This window comes from Maniola jurtina, chromosome 16, assembly GCF_905333055.1.
Source record: "Maniola jurtina chromosome 16, ilManJurt1.1, whole genome shotgun sequence".
Lineage (NCBI taxonomy): Eukaryota > Metazoa > Arthropoda > Insecta > Lepidoptera > Nymphalidae > Maniola > Maniola jurtina.
Window position 1 is genome coordinate 12801432 of NC_060044.1, and position 13257 is coordinate 12814688.

General features: G+C 37.6%; 1 long non-coding RNA gene across 1 annotated transcript; it reads right to left on the bottom strand.

Moving 5' to 3' along the window:
• Positions 1–9484: 9484 nt before the first annotated feature.
• Positions 9485–12540, bottom strand: LOC123873195. Its single transcript, XR_006797631.1, has 3 exons — positions 12358–12540; positions 11893–11899; positions 9485–9496 (listed from the first exon to the last, which is right to left on the bottom strand). It is a non-coding gene; the product is annotated as an uncharacterized LOC123873195 (long non-coding RNA).
• Positions 12541–13257: the final 717 nt, after the last annotated feature.

The window sequence follows — 13257 nt, forward strand, 5'->3', positions numbered from 1 at the left end:
GTCTAAATGTTTCACTTTATTTGGGAAAGGGTACCCAATATAGAGGAAAAATACGTAAAATGGAAGTAATAGTATTTGGTTAATCATCACTTATTATCATCAGGTGAAACCAAAGATGATAAATAAAAAAATGTTGCCTTGTATTTATTTTAGACTAGCTGATGCCCGCAGCTTCGCCCGCGTGGATTGGTCAGATCCCCTGCAGCATCAGGATTGAGGAGTTGGACTCCAAATTTTTTATGAAACAATGTCGCAAAGTTCCTCTATCGATTAAAAAAGAAATGACGCAAATCGGTTCAGAAATCTCGGAGATTTCGGTGTACATAGGTAGAAAAACACAACTCCCTTTTTAAAAGTCGGTTAAAAAAGTAGCCTATTTTACGCCCTGGTCAATCCTCTACTTGCCTGTGAAAGTCCCGTCAAAATCGGTTCAGCCGTTCCAAAGATTAGCCTTTTCAAACAGACAGACAGACAGACAGACAGACAGACAAAAATTTTAAAAACGTGTGATTCAGTTATGGTATCGTTCAAATAACCATATGAGCTTAATATGAGGTAGTTATTTCGAAATTACAGACAGACACTCCAATTTTATTTATTAGTATAGATTAGAGGCGAAGATTTAATCTTTGTCAATACGAGTATAATACAAAACTCAGTAAAGAAACGTGAAATGAAATTTCTAATAATGAAAAACTGTAAATGACGTACGATGTTTATGGAATTGTTTCCAAAACACTGAATTTCCGGAACACTCTGATATTCGTTTCAGTTTATACTCTCCGACTTTTATGCGGAGAGTTTCTACCTATAGTAGGGCTGTCACCTAATGAAATCTTGCAATGAAAAAATAGACACGACATGTCTCTCTGAAAATCAGCCAGATACCTGGTAACTGCCCTAACAATTTCGGCTCGGAGACCCTGAACCCTGATGAAAAAATAACCGAAGCGTAACGAAACTTCAATATATTCTGAAATTTTACTTAGCATATTGACCTCTGTCTCCATAGTCGATACCGTAATGAACAAATTGCAACCGAATAAAATAACACACGCGCTGTCGCGAATGTGCGCCTCTTTTCGTCTTTTTAGGGTTCCGTAGTGCAAGGTTCAAGGTACAATACAACGGTGACGAAGTCGCCACGTACGTCTATCTGTCACGTCACGGTTTAGCTAAGAGAGTATTAGCATTGGAAAGCTGTAATTTGGCATGGGTATACAATATACATCTTAATCACGCCGACAAAGAGGAAAAATAAAACCTTGGATTTTTTTTGGATAGGAACCTTCGCTACATGTAAAGTGGAGATAGTTTTTTTTTCTCGTGTATCTCATTGTGAGAGTGTCATTGGATAGGTATTTCAAAGTTAAAATATGTACTTACAAAACAGATTTTATGGTTAAATCGAATCCTATTGCCAATTTCTCTGAATTATTATCTGACTTATATCAAAGTAAAAGGCTTCTTTAACTTTTAACGGTTTATCGGGTTACATTTCTTTGTAACTTTATACTGCTGCTGAAATTACGGTTTAACAAAATGCCAAAAAGGCCTATTATCTCGTTTACAAACTTCCAAAGAGAATTTCCACAGCCACACAAACGTAATTTGATTCTCATTTGAATATTAAATAATCAAACTCAACAATTAATCAAACAATAGAAAATTTTATTCACACAATCCAGAATTAAATATATGTGCCTGTGGTTGAACAAATTGCCATAAAAATGTGTCAATCCTCAGAGATGTATATGTAATACTTTGAGTACGTGTTTTTAACATAATTCCGGAAAAATACAGGCACCAATATTAATTTCTAAAACGTGTCTACAAAACTTGATAGGGTTTTATTGGTCAATATTCAAATGAGAATCAAAATTCGATTGTTTGGAGAGTACTACGAATAAACTCTTGAAAGTGATGAAACTTTAAAGGAATATATGGCCGAGTGCCAACCCTAGTTTTACTGACCCATAAAAGCGTAGTAAAATTCCTCCTATACTTACGTATGCTCCATTTGGTCTGAAAGTATTATTTACTATCGTTTGCTTTCACGGCACATAGAGAAGTAATAGAGTTCAGTTCTTTCATTGCTATTAGACTGCTAAGTATATCCTTTAGGCGCAACGCCCACCTGCAGAGTAAAGTTGAACTGAAGCACAGTGTCTTTTTTCACAACTGATCAAAAAAAGGAGTGTAATGTTTTCAGGGTTCGTGTTTCACCATAAATTCTAAATGCCTGATCAGATCTGGATGGAATATCGTTAGAATCCTTAAAATGTCATCCCTAGTAATACATACTGGCTATTGGTTTTTGAAAAAATCAATATGACGGCAGTACGGTGCCATTAGTTAAAAATTTCATGTTTGTTTTTGCCACCATGTTTTTTTTTTAAATTACTTGTTTCCAATAAATCGCAGTTGTGAAGTGTAAATCACAAAATTACACTTCAATACAATAATTACGAAAATATTCCTAATATCCTGTGTTGAATCTTAACCTTTGACCCGCATTCACATCGTCACTCCGGTATCGCTCTAAAAATACAATTGTATACATTTCAGACAATACAGCTGCAAGCAACGCCCGGCAATCACAGTGATAGGTTATCAGCTATCTAGGGAGGTCAGCTTCATCTGCCGCGCTTCCCAAAGTGTGCAACAAACACTATTATACATGGTCTTACCACAAAAAAAAAACCATCGGCGTGGACCCCACTACATTTGAACATAGGTTTATTCCAGTGACGGATCAACAAATTCCTGAAAGGCCGGCAACGCATCGGCGGTTCCTCTGGTGCTGCAAATGTCCATGGCGGCGGTACTCACTTAACATCAGATGACCCGGCTGCTCGTTTGCCCGTTTTTTTATTTTTAAAAAAATCAAGTTATTTTAAGTCTTATTAAGTTTATAAATCAATATTATTGGGTCGATGATTTATGTCAGTGGTCTATTTGGGCTACAAATTACAATCACCGACCTCAGTTTTTGATCTACTTACTGCTTTGGACAAAAGTGTGGTGTAAACTATCTTCACTTTTTAAACAAATAAAAAATCGCTGCGCAGCGTCTTTTCATTTATAACAATTTAAATAAAACACTACTTTGTTTACTTGAACAAACAATTGCAATTGGTATAGTGAATACTTTTTTTATAGACTAGCGCTTAACTGCAATCAGACCTGCACTGGCAAAAGATGATGCAGCCTGGAGACGAATACAAATCAACAAAGCCGTTCTGCCTAAATTAGCTGCTAGTAGTCGTTAGGGTAGTCATTAGACAAAGTTTGAGAAGCCCTGCTTCACAGGATGTGATAACGCAGCTCTGTTTCCAGTTCAAACTAAAAACATACTGATTCATTACCGCAAATACCCAAACAAGGAAAAAGTATTTAGTGTTAAAACTGAATCACAACCTAAAAACATTTTAGTATCGATATATCGTAATGAAAGACAAGTGTAAATTAAAAATTTATAACACCCCCGACAAGTGAAGGTTACAGTAACTAGAAAAGAGCTGATAGATTTCAAACGGCTGAACCGATTTTCTTGGATTATAGCTAAGAACACTCCCGATCAAACCACCTTTCAAACAAAAAAACTAAATTAAAATCGGTTCATTAGTTTAGGTGCTACGGTGCCACAGACAGATACACAGACACACAGATACACAGATACACACGTCAAAATTATAACACCCCTCTTTTTGGGTCGGGGGTTAAAAAAGTTGAAAAAAGGAAAAGTTGACTGACTGACTCGTTTATCAACGAAAAGCTCAAACTACTGGCCGGATCGGGCTGAAATTTATTTGGCAAACAGAAAGCTATTATGATGTAGACATCCGCTAAGAAAGGATTTTTCAAAAGATTGTTGATAGATCAGTCAGTCAATCAGTCAGGTTTTCCGTTTTTCCTTTTGAGGTACGGAACCCTTATAGGATCACTTTGTTGTCTGTCTGTCCGTCCGTCCGTCCGTCGTGTCTGTCAAGAAACCTATAGGGTACTTCCCGTTGACCTAGAATCATGAAATTGGCAGGTAGGTAGGTCTTATAGCACAAGTACAGAAATATATCTGAAAACCGCGAATTTGTGGTTACAATAATTGAAAAAAATTAAAATGTGTTTCAATTTTCAAAGTAAGATAACTATACCAAGTGGGGTATCATATGAAAGGGCTTTACCTGTACATTCTAAAACCGATTTTTATTTATTTTTATGTATAATACTTTTCGAGTTATCGTGCAAAATGTTGGAAAAAATACCCGAGTACGGAACCCTCAGTATGCGAGTCTGACTCGCACTTGGCCGGTTTTTATATATATAGATATTGGAGCGCCGGGGTTAAGACTTTGCTTATACCTACTTGCGTAGCGGCGATGTAACCAGGATAAAGAATAACATTAAGCCCGCATTTCCCTAATCAAGTCGCACGACCGCACCAGCTGACTGAAATTTGCATGTATTTCATATATTTCCATTAATTAACATGAATAATCAATTAGGTAAAACGCCGCACGGAGTGCAGTACGAAGAATCAAAATACTAGTAATAACATGCTAATATTTGTCAAATACAACTATAATTTCGAATTATAGATCTGTTACGGAAAATTAAATTAACCTATTCCGTTAATTAATTATGTAGCAAGAAAAACAAGGTGTTGGGCAACACTAAAAATTGTTATTATATGCAGGACAGATCAAGGTTACCATAATATTGCATTGTAGTCAGGATCGAGTCCATAAGACAAGTGAACGTAATATATATATCAGATAATTATTAATATATTGACTGGATGCCTGAGATCCCTACACCGGCTCAAAAACAGATCATAATCCATAAACAGTTAAACAGATTTTCATCAAACGTAACTAAAAACCATCTATAAACAAACTTCCGAATAAAGGAAAAAGAATTTGATTCATCCGTTTGAGCGCTACGATGCCACAGACAGACATGCAGATACATAGATACACACGTCAAACTTATAACACCCCTCTTTTAGCGTGCGACTCTTTAATCCAGAAAAATCAAAAGTTTCAAAGTTCCCACGGGTATTTTTGACGTGATAACGTCTTATAATTCGATAGAGCCGGCTGCACGCACGAAAAATCATGAATCATGCGGCGTTACCTCGCTCTGAGGCGTTCCATGTAAGGCTTGAAGTGCAAGCGAGAGCGCGGAACGAGCGACAAAGAAGCACAATTGGCCTTTGTTGTCACGTTCAACTATCGTCAGTAAACCGACTTTACAGACAACCAATTTTTAAACCATAATAGGGCTCCGTTTTTACCCTTTGGTTACGGAACCCTAAAAAACGAAATCTAGGCGGGCAAAGTCGCGAGAATCGCTAGTATTATATAAGATCGATAACTCCCTTCGTGACTAAAATTCAGGAAGATGTCGAAAATTCTTAACTTTTTCAATTTACGTTATATAAAGAACTAATTTTAAAGTTGGAACCTAAATCTCACAAAACTTTTTCCAATAAGACTAGGCGTATCGAACCTTATAAATTTCCTTTACTTAATCACTTTTAAATAACTCTGTTTTAATAGTATTAGATACCATGCAAGTGCTATTCTTTTACCGAGTATTTTTGTCGACACTGCACGATGGAAATCCAGTTAGTAATGTGGTAATCCGTTAGTAAGCTCAGATTTGGCACAGAATCGAAGCGCTCTCGAAGGCGATGGGGCAATGTGGTCATGTCTTCTCTATAGACACTAGACAAATTGACTCCGCTTACCCAGTACGCTGTAGAAACTGGATCTTAGAGCTACAAAATTCAAGACATTTTAGTAGTAACAAGAGTTTTAACACCATTAAAAAGGTGTCAAGATTATTTATTGAGCTGCTATTATTTTTAACGCCCGACCCAAAAAGAGGGGTGTTATAAGTTTGACGTGTGTATCTGTCTGTGGCATCGTAGCTCCTAAACTAATGAACCGATTTTAATTTAGTTCTTTTTTGTTTGAAAGGTGGCTTGATCGAGAGTGATCTTAGCTATAATCCAAGAAAATCGGTTCAGCCGTTTGAAAGTTATCAGCTCTTTTGTAGTCACTGTAACCTTCACTTGTCGGGTGTGTTATAAATTTTGAATTTACACTTGTTAGCTCAGTTGTTTACATATGGACCTGATAGAATAGCTAACTGATCACTTATGGCTCTGTTAAATAATAATTATAACAGTGCGTTCCATTTAAAGACTGAATAGTCTCTAATAAAAAGAAATATCAGTAGGGCGCTAAACCAGTTACCACTAAAGAATCAATCACCTTAAAAGGTACCGACAGTGAACACAAACGTTCGAATAAGTCCAACCTATTTCTTAACAATAATAAAGTAAATAAAGCTCTTAAGGTAGCTATCCACTATGTTGGCGTTATATTATTATTATAATATTAAAAAAGCAAAATCTCACTAATTTTAAAAATTATTACATTTTCATCCCGCTTTTACAACCATAAGTGCGAAAATTCACTTTCCGTGAAAACCAACTGCGAAATATCAGCGCTATTGGTCTTGATCATAATTCCTAGTTAAATTAATGTAGCAAACTATCGTAAGAGCGAAAATTGAAAAATCACTTTCCATGATAAATCACCTGTGAAATCGCTGCGAAGGAAAATAATAAGTTATTAAATGAAACGATTTAAAATCACCGATCACGCCCATCGCTAGTGGATACCCACCTTTACGGAACATCGACTGTTCCACTTCATACGTCAAACTCAATTCTAAAATGGCAATCCATTTACTAACGTGGTAATACTGGTAATCCACTAGTGAGTAAAGATTTAGCAAACAGTCGGAGGGAATTACAAAGACAGATGGGGCACCGCGGTCTTGCTCGGGGACGGATGACAAATCGACTGCGTTACACTGCCAGTTGCCACTGTAGGTAGTGTTGGTACAGTGATTGAGCGAAATTTAACTATGACTCAAAACTTCCCTTTGACTCCTTTCTCAGTCCCTACCTACTGGGAGAAGCTAAAAAATGTTAAATACATCACGCCGCAATGAATCGACGTAATTTTTTTGGGACAAATATCTGGAGTGTCATAGGTTACCTTTTATCCCGGGAAAACAAAGATTTCTCACGGGATTTTCAAAAACCTTAGTCCACGTGGACAAAATTGCGCACATCATATACTACGTACTAAATAATTAAGTATTATTATTACTTAAGTATTAATTAACAAATAGGTACTAGCGACCCGCCGCATCTCTAATTAAAAAATATATATGGCCTATGTCACTCAAAACTAATGTAGCTTTCTACTGGTGAAGAATTTTCTAAATCGATTTAGTAGTTCCAGAGATTACTTCCTACAAACAAACTTACAAACTTTACCTCTTTATAATATTAGTATGGATTTTTCAGTTACCAGAGAGCCTACTTTTTGGGAATTCATACCCGAAGGATGTCAACGGAATCTACTTATTACAAGTCTCCGCTGTCTGTCCTTCCGTCCATCTGTCTGTAAGCGGGCTGTATCTCATGAACCGTATGGTAGAGTTGAAATTTTAACAGACGCGAGAGACAGACAACAAAGTGATCATTAAAGGTTTTCCTTTTTTCCTTTTGAGATACGGAACCCTAAAAATAAAAATGAAACTCCTATTCGTCTATTTGGCATCCTAGCGCTATTGTAGTTTTTCTTCTTATAGGTACTTTCAACAAGAATTTGTTGCGCAAGTAAATAGTTGAAGAAGGCACTACAATAGTGGGAAAATAGAATAGAATTCCCGGCCGACTTCTAACATAGTCCCATTTTCTAGGAAATATTTACATCGTAATTGTATGCGCGGCTGGCGCCTAGAGAAAAACGCTGTTCAAAAATTGATACTTGCTGGTGTAGTGTTACCATATCTAAGCACTTAAATATTTGTACCTAATCTTTTTTTACCCGACTACCGCAATGCCAAAAGGAAGGGTTATGATTTTAACAGTCTATGTATGTATGTATGTTTGTATCAGATTCTGTGTGTTCCACTGTAGCGCCTAATTACTGGGCCGATTTTGATGAATGAGGTGTCAATCTATTCGTTATTACGGTCCGGATGATATAACCAGGACGTCGGGTATCTATGTCACTCAGGAATAATGTGGCTTTCTACTGGTGAAAGAATTTTCAAAATAGGTAATTACAGAGAGTACCCCCTACAAACAAACTTACAAACTTTACCTCTTTATAATATTAGTATAGATGTATAAGAAATCTTTTATCCCTTATATTATACGAAAAAGCTGTACCAAAAGCAGATAATACATGCGAGTTGCGACTCAGCCACAAAGTTTCTGAATTTTAAGCGGGATACGGCGACCTGAGGGTTAAGCATGCAAATCACGGGGTGAACGACCTCCCCCAATGATATGGGAGAAGGAAAACCGCGAATAAAATGGGATGGGATACAATGACATTGTTGTGACGACTGACACACTCGTGTGACGTTAGGCGTCCGTTAGACGACAGCACAGTTCACGAAAGTTATAAAGTAACAAAACGTCGAGGCTTCACCTACATTGACAGGCGTCAAGGGTTTAGTATGTAAACCACTGGGATGAACGACCTCCCCCAATAATATGGGAGAAGGAAAACCGCGAATAAAATGGGATGGGATACAGTGACATTGTTGTGACGACTGACACACTCGTGTGACGTTAGGCGTCCGTTAGACGACAGCACAGTTCACGAAAGTTATAAAGTAACAAAACGTCGAGGCTTCACCTACATTGACAGGCGTCAAGAGTTTAGTATGTAAACCACTGGGATGAACGACCTCCCCTTATAATATGGGAGAAGGAAAACCGCGAATAAAATAGGATGGGATACAATGACATTGTTGTGACGACTGACACACTCGTGTGACGTTAGGCGTCCGTTAGACGACAGCACAGTTCACGAAAGTTATAAAGTAACAAAACGTCGAGGCTTCACCTACATTGACAGGCGTCAAGAGTTTAGTATGTAAACCACTGGGATGAACGACCTCCGCTTATAATATGGGAGAAGGAAAACCGCTAATAAAATAGGATGGGATACAATGACATTGTTGTGACGAGTGACACACGCGTGTGGCGTTAGGCGTCCGTTATACGTCAGCACAGTAAGGAAACCTCGAGGCTTCACGTACTCTGGCAGGTATCAAATATAGGTAGGCTATGAAACGACTAGGTATGTGACATGAGCATTGAGCAATCGTGGCAGCAGCGCGACAAAGATTTTAAAATATTAAGTATAATATTTTAATCTTTGATTTCACATCATCCCTAGAGCTCAAATACCTAATATTTGACAGATTTCGATTCAGGATTAAACCGAGAGCTCACTCACTCTAGTTCACTAGGTTTCATAGTCATTTTTGCCAAAATCAGCGTTGTGATTGACGAATGTAATCTTGCTGGTTTATCTCTGCCGGTGTGCGTTGCGCTTAATGCAATGCCCGATATTTGCGTCAAATATCTAGATAATTCTTTACATCAATCCTCAGTATCGCTTATGATTTGATTGAAGCAATACCTAACGTCTAATGGCGCCTTATGTAGATCTCCTGCTTTGATTCATTGTTTCGAGGAAGGAAGTCCACGCATGTATTTTGGGAAATGTGACAGTGATTAAAAGAAAACTCGTGGGGAAACCTGCATACCTGAGAGTTCTCCATAAAAGGTGAGTAAAGTTTGCCAATCTGCATTTGACTTGCGAGATAGACTAACTATGACCCTTTTCATTCCATGGAGACCAAATCATTAGGCTATAATCGCTTTTTAGTTTTCAATGCTTTTATAATGATTAAAAAAACGGAACGAATTGAGTACCACCTCCATTTTTGAAGTCTGTTAAAAATGACTTCTCACGCGCCATTATAACTTCATGTGTCAAATATCATGTCAAAAGGAGGATTTTAGCTACTCGTGTGATTTTAGTCCTTATTTTAAAGGTGAACCATACTTTTGATATGACAGATGACCCATAGAGCTAAAATGACTACTCATGTGTAAAATGACTATATATGAATAATATCGCAAAATCAATAATCCAAAATAAAAGCAGACGAAGTCAAGGGTCGCAGTGGGTACCTTGCTGAATTATTAAAAAAATATGTACCTCTCTATATAGGTAGTGTAGCAACATCCGTGTTCAAGGGCGCGGGATCTATTTCCGTGATATTGTGGAAATATTCGGAGTAATGTGTCAGGATGAAATAGGGCTGACAGCGGAGAGTTATTGCGGCCCGCCACAGATGGCTCCGCGCTCAATTGTAATGTACTATAGCCGAAGCTTGCTACTTCTCTCGCGGTGTTCTGTATACTTAGTTATTTCTATATGGTGTACCAACATCCGCGTTCAAGGGCGCGGGATCTATGTCTGTGATGTTGTGTAACTATTCGGAGTAATGTGTCAGGATGAAATAGGGCTGACAGAGGAGTTATTGCAGAGGGCTCCGGGCGGCGCTTGGTTAAGGTGATTGATAATAACAGTATCATTGATAATATTGGTCACATGGCTAAATCGATCTTGTCCCCCCTTCACCATTTTACCACCGAACCGCAAGACGTCGGGCGAGTTTCCATCCTTATGTCGTCGACATTCCATCTACACGCACGAAACGTTTTGCGTCTTCATTCCTCATACGAATGGGTAAGGTTTGAAATACTCTTCCGCGATCTGTGTTTCCTACCAATTACAATCCGGGTATCTTTTAAACAAGAGTCAATAGGCACCTTCTAGATCTAGGCAAACGCGTCCCATCTTAGACCACATCATCACTTTCCATCAGGTGTGATTGTGGCAAGCGCTTGCCTATAGCGAATTAAAAAAAAAAACAAGTCAAGAGTGAATACAAAATTATCCAGGCAAGCGCGCTCCATCTTAGCTGTATCATCTCTTGCCAGGAGGTTTGAGTACAGCCAAGCGCTAATCTATCAATAAAGTAAATTAAGAAAAACTAATTTTAGTTCTTCGTCGTAGACATCATGACAAATAAATAGATACCGAACGATAACATATACGATAACGATAACGATGAATATGAAAACATCGTAAAACCAAAATACGAGAGAGTCTAAATTAATGTCACATGCATCTAAGTTTCCAATATTTCATACATTATTCCAAACGAATTAAGCCATATAAAAAGTAACTAAAAAACAGTATTTACGCCATATTCTAATTTGCCACCCCAGTTGCATCCGGCGCCATCTGCCTACCACAAGTAGAAATACCATGTGAGCTGTAATTAATGGACAGTCCCACTAATTAAGTAATGAAAAAGTCGTGAGGTGTAGCAAGGCACACGTAAGAAGCTGTCTCGCTCACTCATATTATAGACGTTTCATTGCAACGTTCGTTGATTCGTTTTTTTTTTCACTCTTTGCCATTTATATCGCAATTCAATCCAAACATCCATTAAGAAACTTTGCTTCAAAAAGCGCTAAACTCATCGAAAATCCTTTAGAGAACGATCACTATACCTAATTATGAATTCTTGCTGATTTCCTTTTCAAAAGAATTCAAAATTATAACTTAAAACCTGTGTAATAGTCTTGTAATTCTTGAACAAAATACATTTTAAGATTGATACGGGGTTTTTTACATAAAAATATCTACAATATTTTTTAAAAGCAAAACAATATTCGGATGGGTTTAATATTTGGACTGATGGATAACATAGTCGTAATAAAGCTTTAAAACTTAGGCTAAAACATCATAATATTAAAAGATCTACAAAACGTACAATTTGGCTAAAGTATGGGTTACAACAATCCTAAACTTTGAAATCAGGACTTATCCATACAAACTTGGACGTATATGGCCACTAATGCTCGTTACAGAGTCCCATTCCAAGTGTCGAAAGATATTTAACCGACGAAGGGTAACTGACAGGACCCCTAACATGGAATTATCGTATTGTACACAACAAATAAACAACAATCAAGGGTAGCGTTGTTACATAAAGTCTTACATAACACGCCACAAAACTTGAAAGAGTCACTACACCGTTTCAAGCTGTAGTATTTAGCTTATCCATACTAATCCATATCCATACTTCCATAATTTGTATTATTAATGAGAAAGTGTGTCTGTATGTCTGTCTGTCTGCTAGCTTTTCACGGCTTATCTGTTCAACCGATTTTGATGAATTAATTTGGTAAGCTTGCATTACTCAGAACGGACCTGGCTACTTTTTGTTCTGATAAATCAAAGAGTTCCCGTGGGGTTTTTAAAAACCTAAATGCGCCCGGACTAAGTCACCGGTATAATCTAGTAAGTTGTAATGCTTAATCTACCACGCTGGTCAAGTGTGGATTTCACACACTTAACATCACAGATCACTGCACAAATGCACATATTATAAATGCAAAATGTGTTTGTTTGTTGGGTTATTGGTTTGTCTTTCAATCACGTCGTAACGGAGCTACAGATTGACGTGATTATTGGCATGTGTATAGTTAAAGACATGGAGAGTGGCATAGTTTACCTACTATTTAACTGGGAAAATCGAAGTTTTAAAGAATCTAAAGGCACGCGGATGAAGTCTTCAGGTAGTGGTAATTCATAAAGTTATTTCACAAAGTTGAAAATGATTCATACAACGCGGTATAGGTAGGTGCTAGGTAGGCATAGCATTCCTAGGTAGGCTATAAGTTGAACTAAATACTAATGTATCTGAGTGCTTTGACTGCAGTCTGTCGACCTTTGCACTGGAAAAGGTCGGCAGTAGCCTTCTCGCATTCCGCGCGATCTAGGTCATTCGCAATGCCTGGGATATACCTAGCATTTGTTTCTTTACATTCGTGACTAATTGCGATTTGCCATTTACATTTCTCCCTAATTGCAATCGTAAAGTGAGTTTAATTAATGTTCTTTTTTAGGGTTCCGTACCTCCGTAAGGAAAAACGAAACCCTTACAGGATCACTTTTTGTCTATCTGTCCGTCTGTCCGTCTGTCGTGTCTGTCAAGAAAACCTATAGGGTACTTCCCGTTGACCTAGAATCATGAAATTAGGCAGGTAGGTAGAACAACTAAATCTGACAACCAGGAATTGATTATCGATTTAGGACTTAGGCCTATTATATCGGAGCTCTTTACATCAAACAAGTTCTTTATGCCCGTATATTTAGGTTAGACTGGATCTCACCACAATTTCCGCTTAGTCAAATCAATACCTTTTTCATTATCTGTAACCACAAACGACAAGAAGGTACATGCCACGGTTACATGTCGACGACCAGTTAAAATGCGTTG